At 41.9% G+C, this 20480-nt stretch overlaps 1 protein-coding gene across 7 annotated transcripts in view; it reads right to left on the bottom strand.

The window, feature by feature from the left end:
- The window catches only part of LOC117155449 (dystrophin, isoforms A/C/F/G/H), a 437811-nt gene that overhangs the window by 19882 nt on the left and 397449 nt on the right, over nucleotides 1-20480 (bottom strand). The gene's annotated exons all lie outside the window — the stretch shown is intronic.

The following is a 20480-nucleotide window of genomic DNA, read 5'->3' on the forward strand; positions in this document are numbered from 1 at the left end:
TCGTTACGTCTTATTAACGAAACGATGTTACCGAGTAATTCAATGGTGCGCGAGCTATGTACGTCTACGCGTTTCACTTTGCGATCGTTAAGAAAGTAAAGAGCTATTTTTTAGATTACTTTATGCGAATCATTATACCAGGGCTTTCGCTGTCATTACCTCGAAGCCTGGGTATTCTGATACGTTGGCGAAAATTAACACCGATACGTATACCACGTTAATTGAATTTTAAAACAGTTTCCAACGTTCGTTCTTGTTGTACAAAATTCTGTTCCGGTATAAAAATCTCGTCTTCGCAGGTTTTTGTAATATCACGCGGTAAAGCACGTACATCCTCTGGCTATCAAATCAAGATTAATTAAAATTTGTACGGTTTTAGAATACTAGAGAGGCGTGGAAAAACTTTAATAGCAAAGTTTATTAATTCTTAAGATGATCGAGATACTATACCTATGCATGTCAATAGTTTATATCTTCTAGCCACGAAGAATACAAGCATGTTCTTCGACGAATTGCGATATGGTATACTAATAAATTAATTCCTACGTATATATGATCTAAATTTACTAATAATTTGTGCAGCCAAATAAAATCTCTTATTTACGAAAATTCTACCTTTTGTAAGAAGAATAAACATGGGAAACTCTTGCACGTGGTTCGAATTCAACGATTACGGGTTGCATTTCGGCGCAACAATAAGAATAAAGCTACCCCAACTCCCCGTTTTTCTAACTTTCCACAGGTTAGCCAAGCCGAAATGTCATCTTTCACCCTTCGAAAACCTGATACTCGTGCGCGAGTACGTCAGAAACAAAAATGAGCTTCTCACCGAAGAGAACATCGGGCAGAACATTTTCCCGAGGGGTGGCTCGGTGGATTGTCCGCGAGGCAACGTTTCCTCGTGCTGTACCAGCTCTGTATCATGTTCTCTTATCTCGATCCGGTCATCTATCCCTTATCACGAATCAGTCATCTGGACTTAGTCGCGGCGACTGTCACAAGCGGCAGAGAGAACGCTACACGGGAATCGGATTAACAGACGGCGAGATGGTAAGAGCAATTTCCGTGATTGTATCTCTACAACACGGCAGAGGGCACGAGGATACTGATACGCCCCCGCGTAGTGGCTTGTTTCCAAACGATGCCATGTGCCGTGGTGTTAATTACACTCGGTTGTCTGCTAAACTGACTCGTCCGCGTCCGATTAAGTGCGCCGAACTTAACGTTTCGCGGCTCTCGGTTAATTAATTTATCGTCTGCGCGTCCATCGTCGACTTGCGATTGATTATAGATCGCGGTAATCGTCGGGGAAACAGCCATAAATCGTAGCTACGAATACCAGGAATATTTGGGAACAAACGATGCATAAATTATCGGAGAAATTTTCTTGCCAATGTTCGATCAACGAACAAATTTTTCTGAGTTATCGAAAAAACGAAGCTGTCGACCTACGATGGTTTGTCAGTTTGAGCGACTTTTGTCACGAAACGTATCGCACAGCGAATATCTTCTGTAGCGAGTGATTTATTATTGAAATGGCAAATCGTCGAACAAGTTATACAAAAGAAATCTTTTTATTTATACTTTTTAGTTGAAAATCGTACTAGTTGCATCATATATGAAGGTACGATCATTGTTTCTAACTTCTAACATATTCTAACGTAAATGTAATACACATCTGCCTGAACACTGTACAACGCTCAAGGTCACTCAAGATCGGAGCTTTCACAACCCTTTTTCATTGTTCGGCCATCTGCCTTTAAATCTCTGTTACAGCATACACAGCCAGCCTAATCTGAATCTAACATCTATTCCAACAAACACCCTCTCTGATTTCTATCTCTCCGTAACGCGAAATACAATACGTGTAATTTTCTCATCGAAGACGGGAATTCTCAACAAATACACGTTCGAAACGACGCAAATCCATCCATCAAATGCTCTCGAAACTCAACAAGCAAGTAAACCACCCTTACAAGTTCCATCCTTGTCCCTTTCCTGCGATCTAAAGCCTCGTACACATGCGACAGCAGTATGGGCAAAGTGCAATCGGATGTTTAGTAGGTGGGTAACGTTTCAGCCGAAATCACCTGATTGTAAGCTCCGTCACGCGTAATAATACCCGCAGGGTAGCGCGTTTCGATCTTAGACGCAGTCTACGATCGCGAATTCAGCCTACGGGAATCGGATTAGCCGAGTCGGAGAAACGGTAAGTGCAATTTCCGTGATAGTATCTACGAGGGGTAGCCATCGATACGACTGGTTGCTTGGTCCTGCAACGACGACTGGCCTCCGTGTTAATTACGAGCAATTGTCCACGAGATCGCTGGTCTACGCAAATTGGTGAAGCTTATAACAAGCCAACGGCAGTATAGCAGCAATGATTGTCATGTGTTTGATTATGCGATGCTCAGATTGCGAAACGTATCTTCTTGTTGCTTACCTTTCCAGGTCCGATCGTGCACGATTTATAGGAAGTTTCAAATACAAATACAAATTCATACTCTTAGATGTTTAATTTACAAAACAATTTACAAGATGAAGAAAATATACAGGGTGGTTGGTAAATGGTGGTACAAGCGGAAAGGGGGTAATTCTACGCGAAAAAGGAAGTCGAAAATATAGAATAAAAATTTGTCGTTCGAGGCTTTGTTTTCGAGAAAATCGACTTCGAATTTTCGCTCGGTACGCGTGCACTTTATCACGTCTCGTTATAACGGATCTCACTGTAGATCGTTGTCTCGATGGAAAAATTAAAAAAAAAAAAATTAAAAAAGTTTTTATTCTATATTTTCGACTTCTTTTTTCGCGTAGAATCACCCCCTTTCCGCTTGTACCGCCAGTTACCAATTACCCTGTATATAGAATGAGGAAAAGAATATACGTATATATATGTAGCACACGCGGAGACTACTGTTTATCAGTGAGACATAGCCATAGACCAAGACATAGGATACGTGCAAGTGTTTGTGAAATATAAATGCGAGTGAGAAGATTCGGAGGGTATCGTTTTGTAGAAAGCAAGGCAAACAATGTGACAAATTCAGTGAAAAAGGATTACAGATTTTCTCTCTAATAAATAATTCTACCTCGAACCCTGCGAGCTATCTATGAATTTCCAAGTAGTCAACCTATATACGACACACGTGTACACCGTTCCATGTACGCAAAGGAACCATCGCACACGTGCTCTTTCTCTATACATGTGCACAGGAGAGTCGCTTTCTTACTTCCGCGGCGTACCTTTTGAAGAAAACGGAAACTGGGAACGTGAACGTGAAAAGGGTCAAGATGGATGTGAAACAGGCCGAAAGACGAAAGAGGACGAATACTCGACCGTGTACAAGAAATATAGTCGGCACGATGGAAAACTGGCAGAAATATAAAGAAATCTTACGAGTTGGCTCAAGAGGTTACAGACGCTACGCTGGTGAACGTCTTTTATGGTGGAGCGTGGGCAGGACTTAATTACTTTGACGTTGTGCGTGTGAGAGTGTGTGTTCTCAGCGAGTAAATGTATGCGATCATTACCAAACGTAATTAAAATCTCGTGTCGTTCAGCAAATTAATTTCACGGCTAACGGATTTCCTATCGGTCGCGGCCTCCGCTCGGCCAGAAAGTTCCGCAGATTGCGCGACATCGATTAATCGTTCATTTATTTTTGCAGAATTGTGAAATAACGCGGAAGAAATAAATCGGAAACGAACTCCACCATCTCTGCTGAGTATTAGATGAAAGAACGAGAGAAAATATATGTGAGTAATTGAACGAGTGAATGAGAGATAAAGAGAGACGCAAGGTAGACTTCGATCGACGATCACACGAGATATTAAAGCTTCCTTTCTAAGGTATTCCAAAATATCCGTAGAATTTGCTCTTTGGGCTATTTTCTTCGATAAGCTTCGCGTAAAACTAGCAATCGAAGAACCTTGGTTTTTGTTCTTCAATCTATTTCTCTTCTTCTTTCGCGTTTGTTCGACGTTGAAAATTAGCAATGACGATGATGAAGCGTTTAATGCAGACGTGGTATAGGGTGGAATTATCACGTCGTTTATGGCGCGACCAATTCAGTGTAGAATAGGATCGCAACGTCAGTGCACTTACGACATTGTAAATAAAGCATAGGACATGATATCTTAGAATTGCACAGGTCAACGTGTACAATTGGATGACAGATTTAAGGAAATTCGTAAAGCTTCCGTGCCCGTACAGACTACGATAAGTTGCATTCGTCGGCAAATTCTAAATCGCATTTCATTTTTCCAGCTTGTATGCTGAAAAACAAATGACAACGGTAATCGTCCAAATAAAATCTAATTGCGACATACTGTACGCGCATGTAACAACGATTAAAAACAGGGTCGCAAAATTTCTTGTGCAAATTAGCCACGTACGGGTCGTAGCGCAAACAACGAAAAGAGGAGAGAGAGAGAGAAAGAGAGAGAAAGTTAAAGAGGAGGAGAAACGAGGAGAAGAAATTATTTTACACGGAACATAGTCGCGTTGCATGACAATTGGTGGCGTTATGCGGCGCGTTTAATTAAAGATTCGGCCCAAATGAGTTTCGCACGCCCCTCGTAATTTCACTGTCGGTCGTTTATTTGATTCGCAGGGGGCGCCGACTCGCTCTCTTTCTCTTTCGTTTCTACGATCACCAGAAATACGAAACCAGGACCGAAACTGTGGTAAATTTAAAATCGCTTTTTCCATTTTTCTATCGCGACGAACCCGATTATCGTCGGTTATCGTTGGACGAATTCCCGAGGAAACAACAGAAACCGGCCGACAACCGCGATAAAAAGTCGCGAAAATGGAAAAACCGTAATTGCTGTTATATTAATTTGCACGGTACATGCCGCTACTCGAAACTTTTTTTTTTCTTTCTTTCTTTTTCGTCAAACATAGAGGGAACGAGACGAGCGGCGCGCGGCGCACAGCTCGCAACCCTGCTATTTACTTCATCGAGGAATTCAGACCGAGTAAAAATGTGTGTTTCTCACGCGTGCATGTCGTACCAACGTCGAGACTTTATAAAAGTCCAACTTCACCGGTGTACTCGCGAAAAAGGGCAGCGGGTCTGGGTTAGGTAACGTGTAACTTTGACAAAGCGACGTGCATATCTAACTGGCCCCGATTCATCAAACTTTCCCCCGGATTCCGCTTAACTTGCCGCAGCTTCGTGATTTTCCTTCGCACTGGAAAAAAAAGTTCCGTCAACCTTTATCGCCCGTTCGGTTCAAAAAATTCGTTTCGAATAAAAATCTGTCCCTGCTAAAAAATCCTTCGTCATCTGTCTATCCTATAGGTAGAGTTGCGAGATAGGAATTCAAACGAGTCAATTATAATAACAGGCGATACGATACTTATAATATGTGAAAGCAAAATCGCTCGAATTTTCCATGGAATGTGTGCATCAAAATTTCGGTGAAATTACCAATTACGAATTTTGTTAACACGAACAGAAGCAACGAGAAAGATACTTACAGTGGCTACAAAACATATTTGCGTTGTACTTGTTATAATATTTGCTTAATAATTAATCCATTAGCTCCAAATATATTAAATCTTGTATCCCCCACGCTTTCGCGCGACTGTAAAATTTTGATACAACGAAAATGAAGTATAGAATCTCGTAAAAAGCGTTTCATTGGAAAATGAGACTATATGCAAATACCTCTTGCAACAATGCTATCTCTTTTACGCTATCGTGATTCCAAATTTCGAGTCTGATGGAATAGAAGGTTTCCGCGCGGACAAGGGAAACTCGCACAACGGGGGATGGAAAGTAGTGGGAAATACGAAGTAGAAAATCGACACGAAAAAGAACACTTAACCACGAATTTGTTAAAACCACCTTTTGCGATTTCCACGATTTCTGTCCGCAATTTTTACGCGTTTTACATTACAACCTGGTTGTTCTTCCTCTTTAATTTTCTTGTTCACGCCGTCCTTCTCGCTCCGACGTACAACAGAGCGACGCAGGACGAGATCGCGGCGTACTTAATGGGCCTTTAACCCCTGTGCTCGCTCCGCCAGTCCGTACCTCCGGCACCGAGACTTCCGGTACAATTTTCCCATTGAGGAGAACAGCCCCGTTGCCCCATTAAAATTCCCCTCTCCCTTTTCGTCCCTTAGAGGTCGAGGCGAGTCCAGGCGTCCGCTCGTTTCTCTGGCTGCCTCTTGTTTTCTCGTTACACCTCGACTTCCTCTCGGATGAGCACGATGAATGGCGCCGAATGGAACAAGCGAACCCCCTGCTCCCTGCCCCCTGCCCCCGTCTAAATCGGAATCGGGGGATTTGCACCTTGCTACTAGGCCTTTTGTTACGCGGCGCAAGCGAAATTTTGGAGCTGCTAAGATTTTATTTAACTTAGTTAAGAGAGTTTGAATGGAAAATCACACGATCAAGTAAGAAGATTCCATAATTAAGATGAGGAGAAAAGGTTGGTTTAAACGAGGATTTGGTTTTAAGTATCGCGTAGTGTATCGTCTACCTTTATTAATTAGAATGAATGTAGAAGATTCTTCTTTCAGACTAACAAAATTGACAGCTACTTGAATGCAGTTACCTTGGGTATGAGAAAATGTAGTTTTCGCTTAACCAGAAGAGTCTGGGTGGAGAACGAGTTAATGAACCAACAAGATTTTATACGTAAAACGTGGGCGAGAATTCGACGTGGTTTGGTTTCGTTTATAGATATCAGGAGATCAAGGAAATGTTTGTAATATATAAAAATGTAGAAAGATTGAAATATCACATGCTGGACCGCCCAATTGTAATTCTGTATCATCGTCAACTAAATTTATCGAGCGATACACGTTGCGAAATATCACACGCGTTACGTTGCGTACGATTGTTTTGAAAATGAGAGAGAGAGAGAGAGAAATTGGGAAAGTATAACGAATAAATATTTTGAACGCGACGCAACATCACTGGTGTTCCACTTCGGTCGTAAAAATGTACTCGCTAGCATTTTTGCGGTGTAAATCTGGAACAAATTGCTTGGCTCTCTCGTGTAATACTAGCTGAAGGACTTTTGAAATCGGAGACACCTAACGCAATTGTCTATCCGTGTAGCTTCTGACCACTTAAACAGCGCGTAACCACCGGTTCTCTAGATCGAACGTGTAACGTCTATGATCATAATAATTAATTATTAGTATATTATTTCAATGATCTATATCGTGATGGACTTAGGTAATTAAATATATAGTAAAATATTTAGTTTACGATTAATCTTTCTGCAATTCTTTATGTTTCGAACTTACTTTCGTTTCGATCGAAGAAAGACCATTGATGTTTGAAGAAAATTAATATAAAATTGAAACGAGATATCAAGTATATCGATAACGATTCTTTCATATTTCCTTCAAACATAAGAAACTTTTTAACGACAGAAAAATACCACTCGGATGAAAGTGATACAGAGAACGTAGGAGAGTTAAAAAAGATTAAACGAAGCAACCGGAAGCTTTCATAATCTGTTCCCACGTAAAAACAACTAGAAATACTAACAGAGAGAAACCCACCTACTGCGTACTCTTCGATAACTACAAGCCACACACGTCCTCGTTTATCTGCTTCGAATAACAATTCTATTATCGCAAGCTCCAACTCGAGTACGTATCGTCCACGTTCAAAGATACCAGCAACTTATAAAGAATTCTCCGGTCCTTAAAATAACCGTGAACGTCAATGCTTAAAATACATTTACCAAAAGCAAGGATCGCTACGATGTTTCTTCCTCTACTCGCGAACATTCTACGTCGAACAGCCATCATCAAAAGTTGTACGTATTTGGAGTCGAATAGCAAACCTGCGCCACAGGAATTCTTTCAACGATGATAGACGCGACCGCGAATTAAACGCAATGCGGCACGGGTGTTTACGAGCGCGACAAGCGCCGATACGGGTATTTCACGCTTGCCAAAGCGTTCTAACAGGTTTCAAAGCGCGAACCGCTCGCGCTCGCGCCGCTACGAGGTCGTTGCACTTGCGTTCCGCCGCGACAATGCTGATATTTCGCTGGAAATGCCGCAGGGAGAAAGTATTCGCAATATTTTAGCACTTAACCAGAGCCACGGAGATTCCGCGACGGCAATAAAACGCGTAACATTTCGCCGAGATATTGAAACATTCTCCATTTTACCTCTGCCGAGCACTTTCTAGGGGAGCAATAACAAACGCTCGGATCCGCCTGAAAACTCGCGCGGAACGGCCTGCGTCACTCGCCTAACGAGCTTTACGCTACGAGCGGGCTGTGTCGCGATATCGCTTTATTCGCGAATCAAGAGTTTCGAGTTTCTCGGCAAATTTTTAGTAAAATGATTGAAGTTTCAGGGTTGGATCGAACGCAAGAGATGGCAGATAAGGCCACCTCTTTCCACGTCTTGTCACGAACTGAAGCGAAACTATTGGCTTTTATTGAGAATCATCGGTTAATCGATGGTTTGAGAAGTGTCGAAGTTTTAAATAGAATTTAGAGAAGGTACAAATTGCTATATAAAGACGGTAACATTTGTCCTTTAGAAATGTAAAAATAGAAATGGACGTTGCAGTTCGATATTGTAATAGAAGAATTGCACATTTTATTTTTGCTTTGGAATTCCCTTGCTTCTTACCCTCGCTCTTTACGCTCCGTTTCTTCCGTTTCTCCTTTCCCTCTTTCGCTCTCTTCTTCTTTTTTTCACTTTGCCCTCTCTCCTCTTCTCTTTTGCCCTCTTCTATTCCGCAGCATCCTCTATCGATATCACCATCATCGATTTTCAACAGCTAAATTTTCAAGGCAAATTTTCTACCAGCCAAACATCCAAGCTTTCAACGCGCCGATCCGCGTAGACCTTCCCAAACACTCGATTTTCCCTTTGAACGAGCAACATTTTCCGTAGCGTGGCAGGAATTATATTAACATCGACGATGACGCGGATCTCGCAACAATGGCCGGGAGGCATTTAATCCCGGCAATTGCGCGACTTCGAGGGCTCGTTTTCGCTTCCGTGTGTTTCGCGCTACCAGCACGAAATTGCTCGACCGAGACCAAACGCGGGGTTGGAACAAAAAGCGCGGGATGAGGAAGGAAGGGACGAGCGAGAGAGCCAGGAGGACCGACCGGTCCATTGCGAACAGAATAAATTATTCATTGTTTACGAGCGAGTGCTCGAAAAGGTAAATGCATCGACAGGAATCGCGACTTCTCTCCCTCTCTCGCTTCGGATCATTAAAATCGCGAGGGGGACAATTACCGGGTTCGGACCAGTCCCGATGCCAGCAACCCTCTTCCTCTTCCATTTTCGCTCGAGTCGTCTCGCAGCTGTTGCTACCCATCGTTCAAACTGTGAATAACGCGTGAATTGGTTGCTGGGATCGTGACTCTCAGAGCTTTTTCAACGATACTCGACTAAGCTCTCTCTGTGCCTAGGCACGAAGCTGATTTATTCGTGCTCGATCTCACGGCCGATCTGAACAATCTGCGTGAAAAGGAATTTCTTCGCTCTTTACGTTAAAACGATATAACGGCAGAGTAAAGAGTCTGAGATTTCGTTTTCTTTATACGGTTCGATGAAATTGAAGCCTCCGGGTCTAGCGATAGACCGTGCGAGACGTTCGTGAATTACACCCCAATCGATTCACACTTTCGTAATCAAACCAGTTCTTCCACTATTCACGGCTACCTATTTACCTTAAAAGAGACTATTCCAACTACGGTGGTCCTACCACAAAGTACACCACAGGAAAAACGATTTTCTTTCACTTCGACCCCCTTTATATTTCACAAGCTTACATCATCTCGCGAGCTTACCGGGCGTACAACACACGCGCGTTGAGTAACGTAAAAGATCCTCTTAAGAGTGGCTCGGTCCGCGACGACACTTTAATCTAAACTTATTTCCAGAGTGTAACGCGCTGCAGGCTTTCTTCTACCGATTCAAGGAGGATGAAAATTTCACGACACCGCGGTATCAGAGCGACGCGACGAGCCTCTACGGACGATCGATTTTCGGGAACGTTCGAGAGTAGACAAGGGTATACGGTTGTACCTCGAACGAACACGAGAAGCAAGGAAATCCATCGTCTAATTACCGCGAGATACGGGACCGAGCAGTACCAGGCTTTGCTCATTATTCTGATTACACGACGAGATCGTCTATCCACCGCGTAACATCGTGTAACATCGTATCAGGGATAAAAAGGGCCAAAGGATAGAGGGAGAAAAGCCAATGACCTTATAAACTTTAAGAGCCTCTTGGAGATGGTCGTCGTATCGCGTAAAAGCGTGCATCAGCCTTATTACCGTGTCGTAATTAATTCTGATGTTAAACGGCCGGGAAGAGGGCAGCGCGAGGAGCACGAAGAAAACTCTCTTTTTCTCACGGAAAAAGGCATCTTAAATCGCCCGTAAGAAAGGCATCGCCTCGCCCTCTCTTGGCTCGGTTCCTTTACTCTCTCCCCTTCGTCCATTCGTTTCTTCGTCGCTCTCGCGATGCCCTGTAATCGAGCAATTTGTGTCCCCGCGACGTTGCACCGATAAGACGTTGCTCGCAAAAAGGCGCGCGTCGGCCGTACGCGCGATAATTTACGCCACCACCCCGCACCGATACGGATGAATTGTGGCCTTTCGAGGTCGAACGTCGCTCGCTTCTCATGCCATTAGATGATTTAGGTGCTGACTTTCTTCCCTCGCGACGTCCAATGTTCTTTATTTCTTTCGATATACAGATATCGTGTATTTATTATTTTCGATCCTAAAGAAGCCAGATATTTGCATTTCGATTTTCTCTGGATCACGAACGTTCTATTAAAAGTTGGAATTTTCATGACAGAACTGTTCCTGCTTTCGGTCTATTTGCAATTCGATCGGAAATTCACATTTTCTTTTGCTAAGCTACTTTCGAAACCTGTGTACGCGTAATTCAACTATATCTTTATGATGTGTGCAAATACTTTCGGACATCGAATTCCACATAAAACTACGAAGCGTTAGTTCCTCCTCGGTATTCCATTGGTACAATGATAAAAAATCAATACGATGAAAGGATAAACGATTGAATTTGTAAACGCCGGAATGAAAGAGCATCGTTTGCATCGGGGATCGAGGATTTCTCATGGCAGACCTCGATTCGATCGAAAGACCAGCCACGATCGTAAATTGAAGCCAATCGTTAATCGCCTCGTTTGTGACGACTTTTGGCTACTCGATCGTCGAAATCTCTGCTATTTTCACAAATATCCATCCAATACCCTGCGTGTAAAATTGGCGCCAGTAACGATTTCATATATTATGTGTGTACAGGCGATATATCGAGAGTCTAGTTCGTGAAAGACTAATCGACGGCGAACAGACGAATACGATCGCCTGTTCCGGACGTTCGGCCGGTAATTATACACGGGTAATTTATCACGAATCGTCAGGAAGCTGTTTCTCCGAGGGACCCCTTTCCTGGGGCCTCTCGATACCCAAGCATTCAAAATTCACGAACGCCTCAGCGTTAACACGTTCTCTGCTATTGACGCATACCCTGCGTCGATTCCATCAAGTGCACGTAAGTAACGCCGGTAATGCAAGTGTTGCATTTTTCTTTCTTCGCATTTCCGCGTAAAGTCAAAGAAAAAGAAACATTGTTAAAGTAGAATGTCGTTTATTGGAACGAGATTTTAAAGTCGGTGTCTGATTAAATGGACCTCTGTCCGAATCTGAACTGTTACTGGAACGAGAAATCACAGATAAGGGAAAGACTCAACTTTACAGATGAAATAGCTTTGAAAATTGAAAATCCAAGAATTTGCGCGTTGTATAAAACGTTTGGAAATTTCAGTGACGTTACGACGAAACACGAGCAAATCTCCAACTTACTCAAATTCTTCGATCCATTTCTGAATGCGTTAACGCCCTTCGCGTAAGATATTAACGTTAGATTAGAGAAAGCGGCAAGTTTTGTGTGTACGCGATGCACCGCGGGGACGAGATGTTTATTCTACGTTGGTGAAATATCGACGTAATTTCGCGCGAGACGATAATGCCGCGCGTACATTATCGAGGTACCGCACCAGGCGGAGTGATGCTCGACAAACGTTTATGCAATTTCTTGCCAGTCAAGATGAATGTGGCTACTCTGACTGCGAACAGCGTTTGCTTTTGAACCAACATTGAGACGATTGTCGCGCTGATAAATGATACGGTATACCTAATTATGTAAGTCATGAAGTTAATTCCAGCTTTGTTAATAGTTGCGATCGATCATTGGTTATTTGCTAAATGATAAATAAAAAAGCAGAAAATGTAGGAGAATAGAAAACAGTTAGCCCTTCTGTATCCTTTTGTTCATTTACGATTCGATCGTATTTTTATAATCATAAAGATGGAGCCAAGCGAAAGAAAGAGAAAAATTCAATTTCTATCGAAGAAATCATCCTTCGTAGTTTTCTCACGAATATACAAAATCGTTGAATGGATCGTCCCTTCTCACTGTTCACCAAACCTGACAACCTTCCAATCCACAACCTTCAACCTTTGCACTAGCAAAACTTCGTAGGATTGTACCCTTCGTTTCCAAGTCAAATCCATATCCAAGAAGAATCGGAGAGTTATCAGACACACAAGACCCTCGATACAGAACGTCTACCATAGAGAAATCGTCCGATTCCTCCCTCAACTCATTTCTCTAACATTATTCTAAGAAACAAAATGTTTCCTGGTCACTTGCAACAGCTTTCATCGAGGGACCGATATCCAAAGGTTCGAACAATTGAAGATTCCACGGAAAAGACGTAAGTCCGCTTTTCTTCATTCTTATGACATTTTTCTAGCGATTGTCAGCTAAACGGAAGAATCTTAGCGTGAAATAGTCGAAGAAGGAGATGATCTGATAAGATTGCGAAAGACGTGGATTTATCGATCAACAACATACAGAATCTTAAACTTGCTCCTCTATGAAAGCCAGGAAACCTAACTTATCGTTCGTTTTTAACTACGCTTTTATCTTTAATTGCTCTGCTACGAAAGACAGCGGTAAAAAATATGACCTATCGTGTTTTTCGCCTGTGCCCTTCCACTTTGTACGGTCTTTTAAAAATCGCAAAGGTCATACACGTTGTTCACCGTGAGAGAAGAAGAAGAAGAAAGCAGAAAAGCAGAGACTATAATGGGATCAGCAGCATGATTAACAGCCACGTAGTAGTCACGGAGTTAGAGTGCGCGAAGGGCCGAGGAGAACGACAAGGCTACTAATTATTACAATTATCCGCGGACAATTACGACGTTAAATTGCATTCCCAGCGGCAACGCTGGCCCTGGGGTATGCTTCGAGGAGAATCTGTTGTCCGTGCATCTGCAGCAGTACAGGGCGAAAGGCTGAGAGGCGCAGATTGCTGCTGTTGCTGGCTGCGACCTCTGCGACAGCCACGAGAATACAGAGAGAGGGAGACAGAGAGAGAGAGAGAAAGGGAGAGAGAGCGAGGTCGGCTTATGCATACAAAACACGGAACACCAGCACTACCACCGCTGGCCCAATGTCTTGCATTAGTTCATGGGTGTTTACCGCTGCTTTTCCTCGTTTTGCCGGCTGACGCCTCGAAATCCAACCGACTTCCGTGAAATTCACGTTTTCTGTGGTTCCAAGGATGATCAGATGCTCCAAACTACCGAATCTTATTGCCCTTTTTCGTAGAAGAGCTGTCGTGTATTTGATTGAACATGGGGGTACTTGGATTATGTATATGGTGACTCGTCGGTGATTGAGAAGGGATGACTGGGGCAAAAAACATTTGGGTATAGCGTCATGGTTAGTGGATGGGATTTTGTTGAATTAACTGGACGTTGTTGTCCCTAGTGATTCTTGAAATTGACCTAGTGGAGCGAGCCTCAGGTGTTTCAGGTATAATAGGAATTATCTAGATTCGTCTGGGGACAAACAGTTCATATAATAGGAATTGCTCACTGATTTCTTCCGTTAGTTATGATTTATATATACAATGGCGGCTAATTATTCAGGTAAATTGATTCGATCGAGAGGAGTTCATTTAATTAAACATTAACTAAAACTTCGTTAAATGATACTCTATCGTATATCAAATAAATAAAGGTGAATTAACAGGGAAGAGAAATACTTGGAAAAGAACATGAAAAATCATAGACACGTGGCCAGCTAATGAAACACTACTGAACAGGAACAAATGGAACAGATGATTTCAAATGTAGGTATTCGAGTTTGGCAAATGAAACGTTTCGATGGTGAAAAGCAAATCGAAAACGATTGGGAAGTAATCGAGGGTAACATAAATCGTCTGATCGATTGGTATTGTTTCATCGACTACCAGTAGTTGAGATTTTATTTCTGTTTCCCGGATGTTCCTCGTGTTATCCTATTCGGGTTACACAAAATACACGGCATTTTCAATTTTTCATGAATTTCTTTTTTTCTAACTGACCACGTTGAACTGCTACCAGGAAAAAACTGTTACCAATTACATCAACTACTAACTTTAAACACGTATTCCTTTTGTGACATTTTTATCGAAATGACATCTTATTGGACGTGTACACGCGAGAATTCGTGTTTTTAACTCACAATCAGACGATACAAACGGCGAGCGCGATGGGCGCGCTATGACACACAAATCGTTGATACACAACCTGTCTGGCCATTCGACGAAACTGGACGCATGATAATGCACTGAACAAGGGAATAGGTTGGCTGCGACGCCTTGCACATTCCACGCATACCTACGCGTCCCACAATCGAATGCCATGGTTCGCTTTAAGCTTACCGTTCGTCGTCGCTAATTAAGATCACTTTGAATCACGATAAAAGTTACGAACAGATACATCATTGTAACTTTCGATGATAATTTTCAAGTCTTTTCGTGTTACGAGATTTCTAACGTTTAAACACGATGTCAGAAGTATTAAACGTTGTACTGAAATTTTGTGAAATTTTGAATTGCACAATTTTGTACGTCGAACAAAATTTCTTGCGTTGCGTAACGCACATAACACAAAGGAAAATGTCTACGAATAAATCACTGTAGATATGGATTATCAAGTTAAATACGAAGTCGAGTATTCTATGAACCAGCCACGAACGAATCAATTAACTAGCCAAGTAACGAAAAAGAAAAGATCTTGTTGAAAAGTATAAATGCTTCTTCGATGATCGTGGAATGCAGAGCGTACCGTAATCAAATAACTATCTGTCACCCGGAACGAGGAGACGAGCAGATCCGTTTATCTCGAAACACAGCGAAACGACAATAAATAATTCAACCAGTCAAATTAGAATCATGCTTTACAGCTGGTACTATAGGAGACGCGAGCTAGCGGTCGGACAATTTAGTGGGCGTTCGTGTGCTTGTATTTAAAGCGATAATCCTTACAGCAGTCGCGTTACTGCTAACATTATTTATTACGTCCTTTTATCAGGCAACTGGTTCGCCTTGAAATCTAGCCGCTCATCCGACAGCGGTTCGTGAACCTGGCGAACGCAACGAAGAGGTGCAAACTGCGAGCCACGAATCGCTAATCGCAGATAAAAGCCGTTGAAACGGCCAACTATCATCCAGCTGGAACAATCGACTGGTTTTTACCATTGAAAACGATAACGCGTGAGAATTAACGACCGAGTCGATCAACGCTTTATAGTAAATTTCCTCCAATAAGAATGCTTCTATTCTCTAACCCTAACTTTCTTTTTCCCTAATCAGAAGAGTAACAAGCTATTTTACTAGAGAGAGTTAATTGAACGTTATTCGTCCACGAGCGTGGCTTAATTGATGCCAGTTAGCTTGTCTATATTTAGACTAACTTAAACTGGATCGACTATTTTTGAGCGAGCCTAACATTTATTGTCAAGATCACTGGAAATCGATCCTTCTCAAGGTATTACAAAGAGGAGAAACGAATTCCCGCTCGATCGCATCTGTACCAACCCGAAGAAACAAACTTAACTCGTCGCGACTTTAACCCGATTGAAACGAGGCTCGCGAAGAAATTGCCACCGGTATGAACGGGAATAAAACGATCGATCCTGGGCGCCGAGCAATCCACAGAGCTGTAAACTAAAGTATCGAAGCTGGAGCTAGTATCGAAGCTGCAGGCTCCTCTGTTCGAAAGCGGAATTAGAGAAACTGGCTTTAAACAGTTTCCAACTTCCATCGAGGGACAGCTTTAACTGTTTGGGGTGGATCCAGACATTCGAGACGCCGCACGCCGATACTCTCTTTCTCTCAGTCTCGCGACACAATGCCACGCGTGGACGTGAGCTCGTCAGATTAGCAATCAGAATGGAATGGTACATTAAAGGCGTGTCAACGCGCGTATATATGTGTATGTATATACCTCCTCCTGTTCGAACGACGAGATCACCTCGTAGTAGAACTGCTCGGCCATCGAGAGATCGATCTTCAGAGAGGTGCGATCGCTCTCGTCCGGCTGCTCCTCCTCTTCTTCCTCGCCATTCTCGATATCGTAGTCCTTTATAGCCACGCTCCTTCGAGACAGGATCTCGATCGCGTTGTTCTTTACAAGCTCCATTTTTTTTTACTATATTCCTCGTACAGGCTTTTTTTTATGTCTTCTTTATCGTTGATTATTTAAAGGGCATTCACGAGGTTAACGACTTGTATCAATAGGGTTAGAAAACAATGATCGGATCTTTATCGTATGGATCTATGAAACGTTCAAAGAGCTTGGCACACGGTTTTAACACGGTTACGTAACTTATCACAGCTGATTCACTTTTCGTTATGCTACGCAGTTCCAATTCGATCGCATGGCGATTAATTACACGGTTTAAGAGCTACGATACCGATAACAATTATTCGTTGGTTTGTCGCGAATTATCCTTCTCACCAATCGTAATACCTTTGTTCTTTATGATCGATCGATTTCGAATACTTTAATACATTTAATACATTTCATGTAGCACAGAGTCATCGTTTTCTTTTTACAACATCAACTTTTAATCTTTCAAGTAGGACACTGTACGATCGGTCTTGCGAGACGCGTTTCTTCATCCTGCGATTTATATTCTGCGGAACAAGTTATTCATCGAGTCATCGAACACTCGAAGACGAAAGAAGGAAACGAGAACGCGAGGAAAGCGCGCGCGGCGAGCCGCGCGTGAAGCCTGCACGCTCGCGAGTGAACTGAGCCGAAGCAACGAAAGAGCACGTATAATGCAGCTTGTGTCGCTTTCCTAGTGTCAACCAACACCGACGCTAGATAAACCCTACCAACCGCGGCGACGACGTTCTCTCAGCGAAAAAGATATCGGCTTAGACCACTCGAGACTTCTTGAGAAGCGTGACTTACATTAAATTCGCACGATTATCAGCTTGATTCCTTTTCCTATGCATAACCGTGTATAACGGCATATGTATGTTTATCAATCTCGTTCATTCTCTATTTAACACGTTCCACGTCCAAGAACAAATAACGGCGTCGAAGCATGGAATTTTAACCTTCACAGAGCAAATTGGGTCATCGGTGAGTCACGTTGAATTTCTTCGAAAGGGATCTGTATTTTTTTGTTCACGAATGTCTCCAACATTTAAGTTGATGAACGAAGAATTAGTGAAGAAGCTATTAAGTGTTGCAGAATTTGTTACGATTCTTAAGAGTGTAAAATAAGTAACATTTTATGAAAATTTCTCTTCTACTTGAAATTTAAATCGAATGTATCGATCAAACTTTTCCTTCTTAAAGGGCAATAGATATATCTGAATGAACAACGATTCTCGAAATAATCTTACTGCGAAGCACAGTGTCTACATTTATTCGAAGCCAAAGAACGTTTCAAATTATTCTAAACATTCATCGACTGCAATTTCCAAGCTCTCGAGAAGAACGGATTCCATTTGGGAAACGCTATCACTTTATAAACACATCGGCAATATAATATTATACGCGAGAATGCTAAAATAAACGCGCAGAATCTTTAGATTCCAGATTGTCGGGGAATTCGACGAATGCGCGACCACGTATAGCGAAGGATAACAGGAAGCGAGCATGAAACGGTCCAGACGTAAAACGGGAATTAAGAACATACAGAGAAACGAATGCAACAGCAAAAAGAACAAGGAAAGAGGTATAGGTACACGAGAAGCGAAGGATGTGAGTAACGAGCGACTAAACGTGGCAGGATGTAGCAGACGATGTTCTCGATCGATTGTACTCTCAGTAAGAACTGGTTTTCAGCGAGGAAAAGTGAAAACGTATGCTACTGAAATCTAAAACTTTTCACTTTTTTCCCATTTTTCGTACGTTCTATTTCGTTTCGGCTGATCAGTAATTTCCTAATATTTTGACACTTTTGCTGGTTTCATTTCGAGGAATAAAAAAAGCAGAATAAAATCATACGGCAATTTATTAAAAATTCGTATAATCAAATAAATATCCTACTCCTTTAATATGTTACAGAATTTGGAGAAGTAACGCAATATTTACGTCGAAGGATTAAATTAATTTTCAATATGGAAAAATATCGTCTATACGGAAAAATTGAAAAGAATATGCAGTTGAGTTCGACGCACAGTTAAATTCCCCATTTGTATGGTGAAATGTGTTCACGACAGTGGCTACTATTCCGGTGAAAGAGCTTAGAAGACCCCCTTACTTGTAGGAAGCCTGTTGGCTCGTCACACGACACCGTCAACGAGAATCTACGCGCTGTCTGCTCGGCTCTCATGGTCGTTTTTTCCATTCCGCCACTGCCTACCGATTTCCTACCTTGACGTCACGTAGTCAGACGTTTAAAAATACGTTCGCGACGTTAATTGGCGGCTGATAAGGCGAACTCGTGGATCGCGGGACGACCGGGAAGTACCGTTAAAGATAAACGCGACCGACGACGAAAAATCGAGCCGATAGAAAGTGGTCTGTGACGTTAATGAAACGACCGATCCTCCAATGTCTCCTTAACACTTTCCCTGTGGTTTTACGGTTTTCATGTAGCCTATAAAAGTTTCGAGTCGTGGACACGCTGTTTCGAAATTCGATAAGATAAGGCGGAAATGCTTGACATTTGGAATTCTTCTAGTTTTATTAGAATTGTCGTTCTTTTACTTAACCCTTAGAAGCTATCATCAGAGGAACTTACGTTAATTCTATCGCAGACGAGATTTTACACTGGTACGTTCTTCATCATTTGACAATTCAATAAAATCAAATAATACTATTAAACGTGGTGATACTATACGGTATTGGACGAGAAACGAGAAGGAATTGTTACAAATAACATCGCAATGGTGCTACATCGTCTTTCTTACTAAAAATATCATCTCGTCTGTGTGTCTCTTATTTCTTTTTACTTAATTGAAAACATTTAGTTATTATTTTCTAACAGTCTGTGTAGTATTTAAGAGGCAGAAGAAACTTGGAAAATGAAGACGTGCTAGATGGAACGTTTTAACTGACGAGAACAGTGCACGAAACGATAATGTTAAAATAAAATTTCATTCACTGACGGTGTTGAAGATTTACAAAAGAAACTACGGTAAAAAATATGAGTAAAAACTTCGAGTAAAAAAAGGGATTTGTATTTCACGCACTGATCTTCATGTTTCTAACATGAAGGCATTTTTTCGCTTTAGTTTGTCCTGGGTGAAACATTGAAATTGAAACGCGGAAAATTGCGATTTTCATTTATGGCTTGGAAGAGACGCGGGAAAATGGAAAAAAAATAAAAAGAGAGAACAAGATTCGACACGGCCACGGCAAACCCATCGTCGGCATCGTAAAGCCGTATCGCGGAGTGGGCGCGTTTCCTCGTAGGAAATCTAGCGGGCAACGCGGACGAGAAAAAATAAAATACGAAGAAGACTATGGTAGAAGGGAACGGAGAGGAAGAGGCGATAAAACAGCCGCGGAGTCGGCCGTTCTCCGCACCTTACATCGCGATAAAGCGTTTTCGTCGAGGTAAAAGCTCGCGAGAGCGGAACAGGTGATCTCCGCGCGAGGAAACACGAAATAAATGCTGCCGCGGATTTAAACGCTCGATAGAAACTGAACCGATTCGATGATACAGACTTTCAACATTTTAAATAGCTTGTTTGTTGATCAGAAATCTTATTGGCGCAAAAGATCAAAGATTAATCGCTTTATCGTCATTTTTCGAACCATAATCGCTTTTTTCTATCCGTGTATTTAAAAATGTTGAAACTTTGACAAACGTAGAGAAGTTCTTGTTTCTTGTATTTCACGAGAATTAGTAGCCTCCTTGACGAGAAAAGTAAGATCGTTTCCTCAAATAATTATCACATTTTAATGTCGATAACCTGGATGGTTAATTCGAATCTTTTGATGAAGAGATCAAAATTATTCAATGAAGGAAATGTACATTTATACGATGAAAATTGAGCAAGATTAATGAAAATGTTTCACGCAAACATTCCACGAAAGCTCATAATTTTTGTATCTTATAAATTGTGCATATAAATCAGTGGTTATTCTTGTGATTAATGAAAGCAACGATGAACAATATGTGC

Source organism: Bombus vancouverensis, chromosome 7, assembly GCF_051014615.1.
Source record: "Bombus vancouverensis nearcticus chromosome 7, iyBomVanc1_principal, whole genome shotgun sequence".
Taxonomy (NCBI): Eukaryota; Metazoa; Arthropoda; class Insecta; order Hymenoptera; family Apidae; genus Bombus; species Bombus vancouverensis.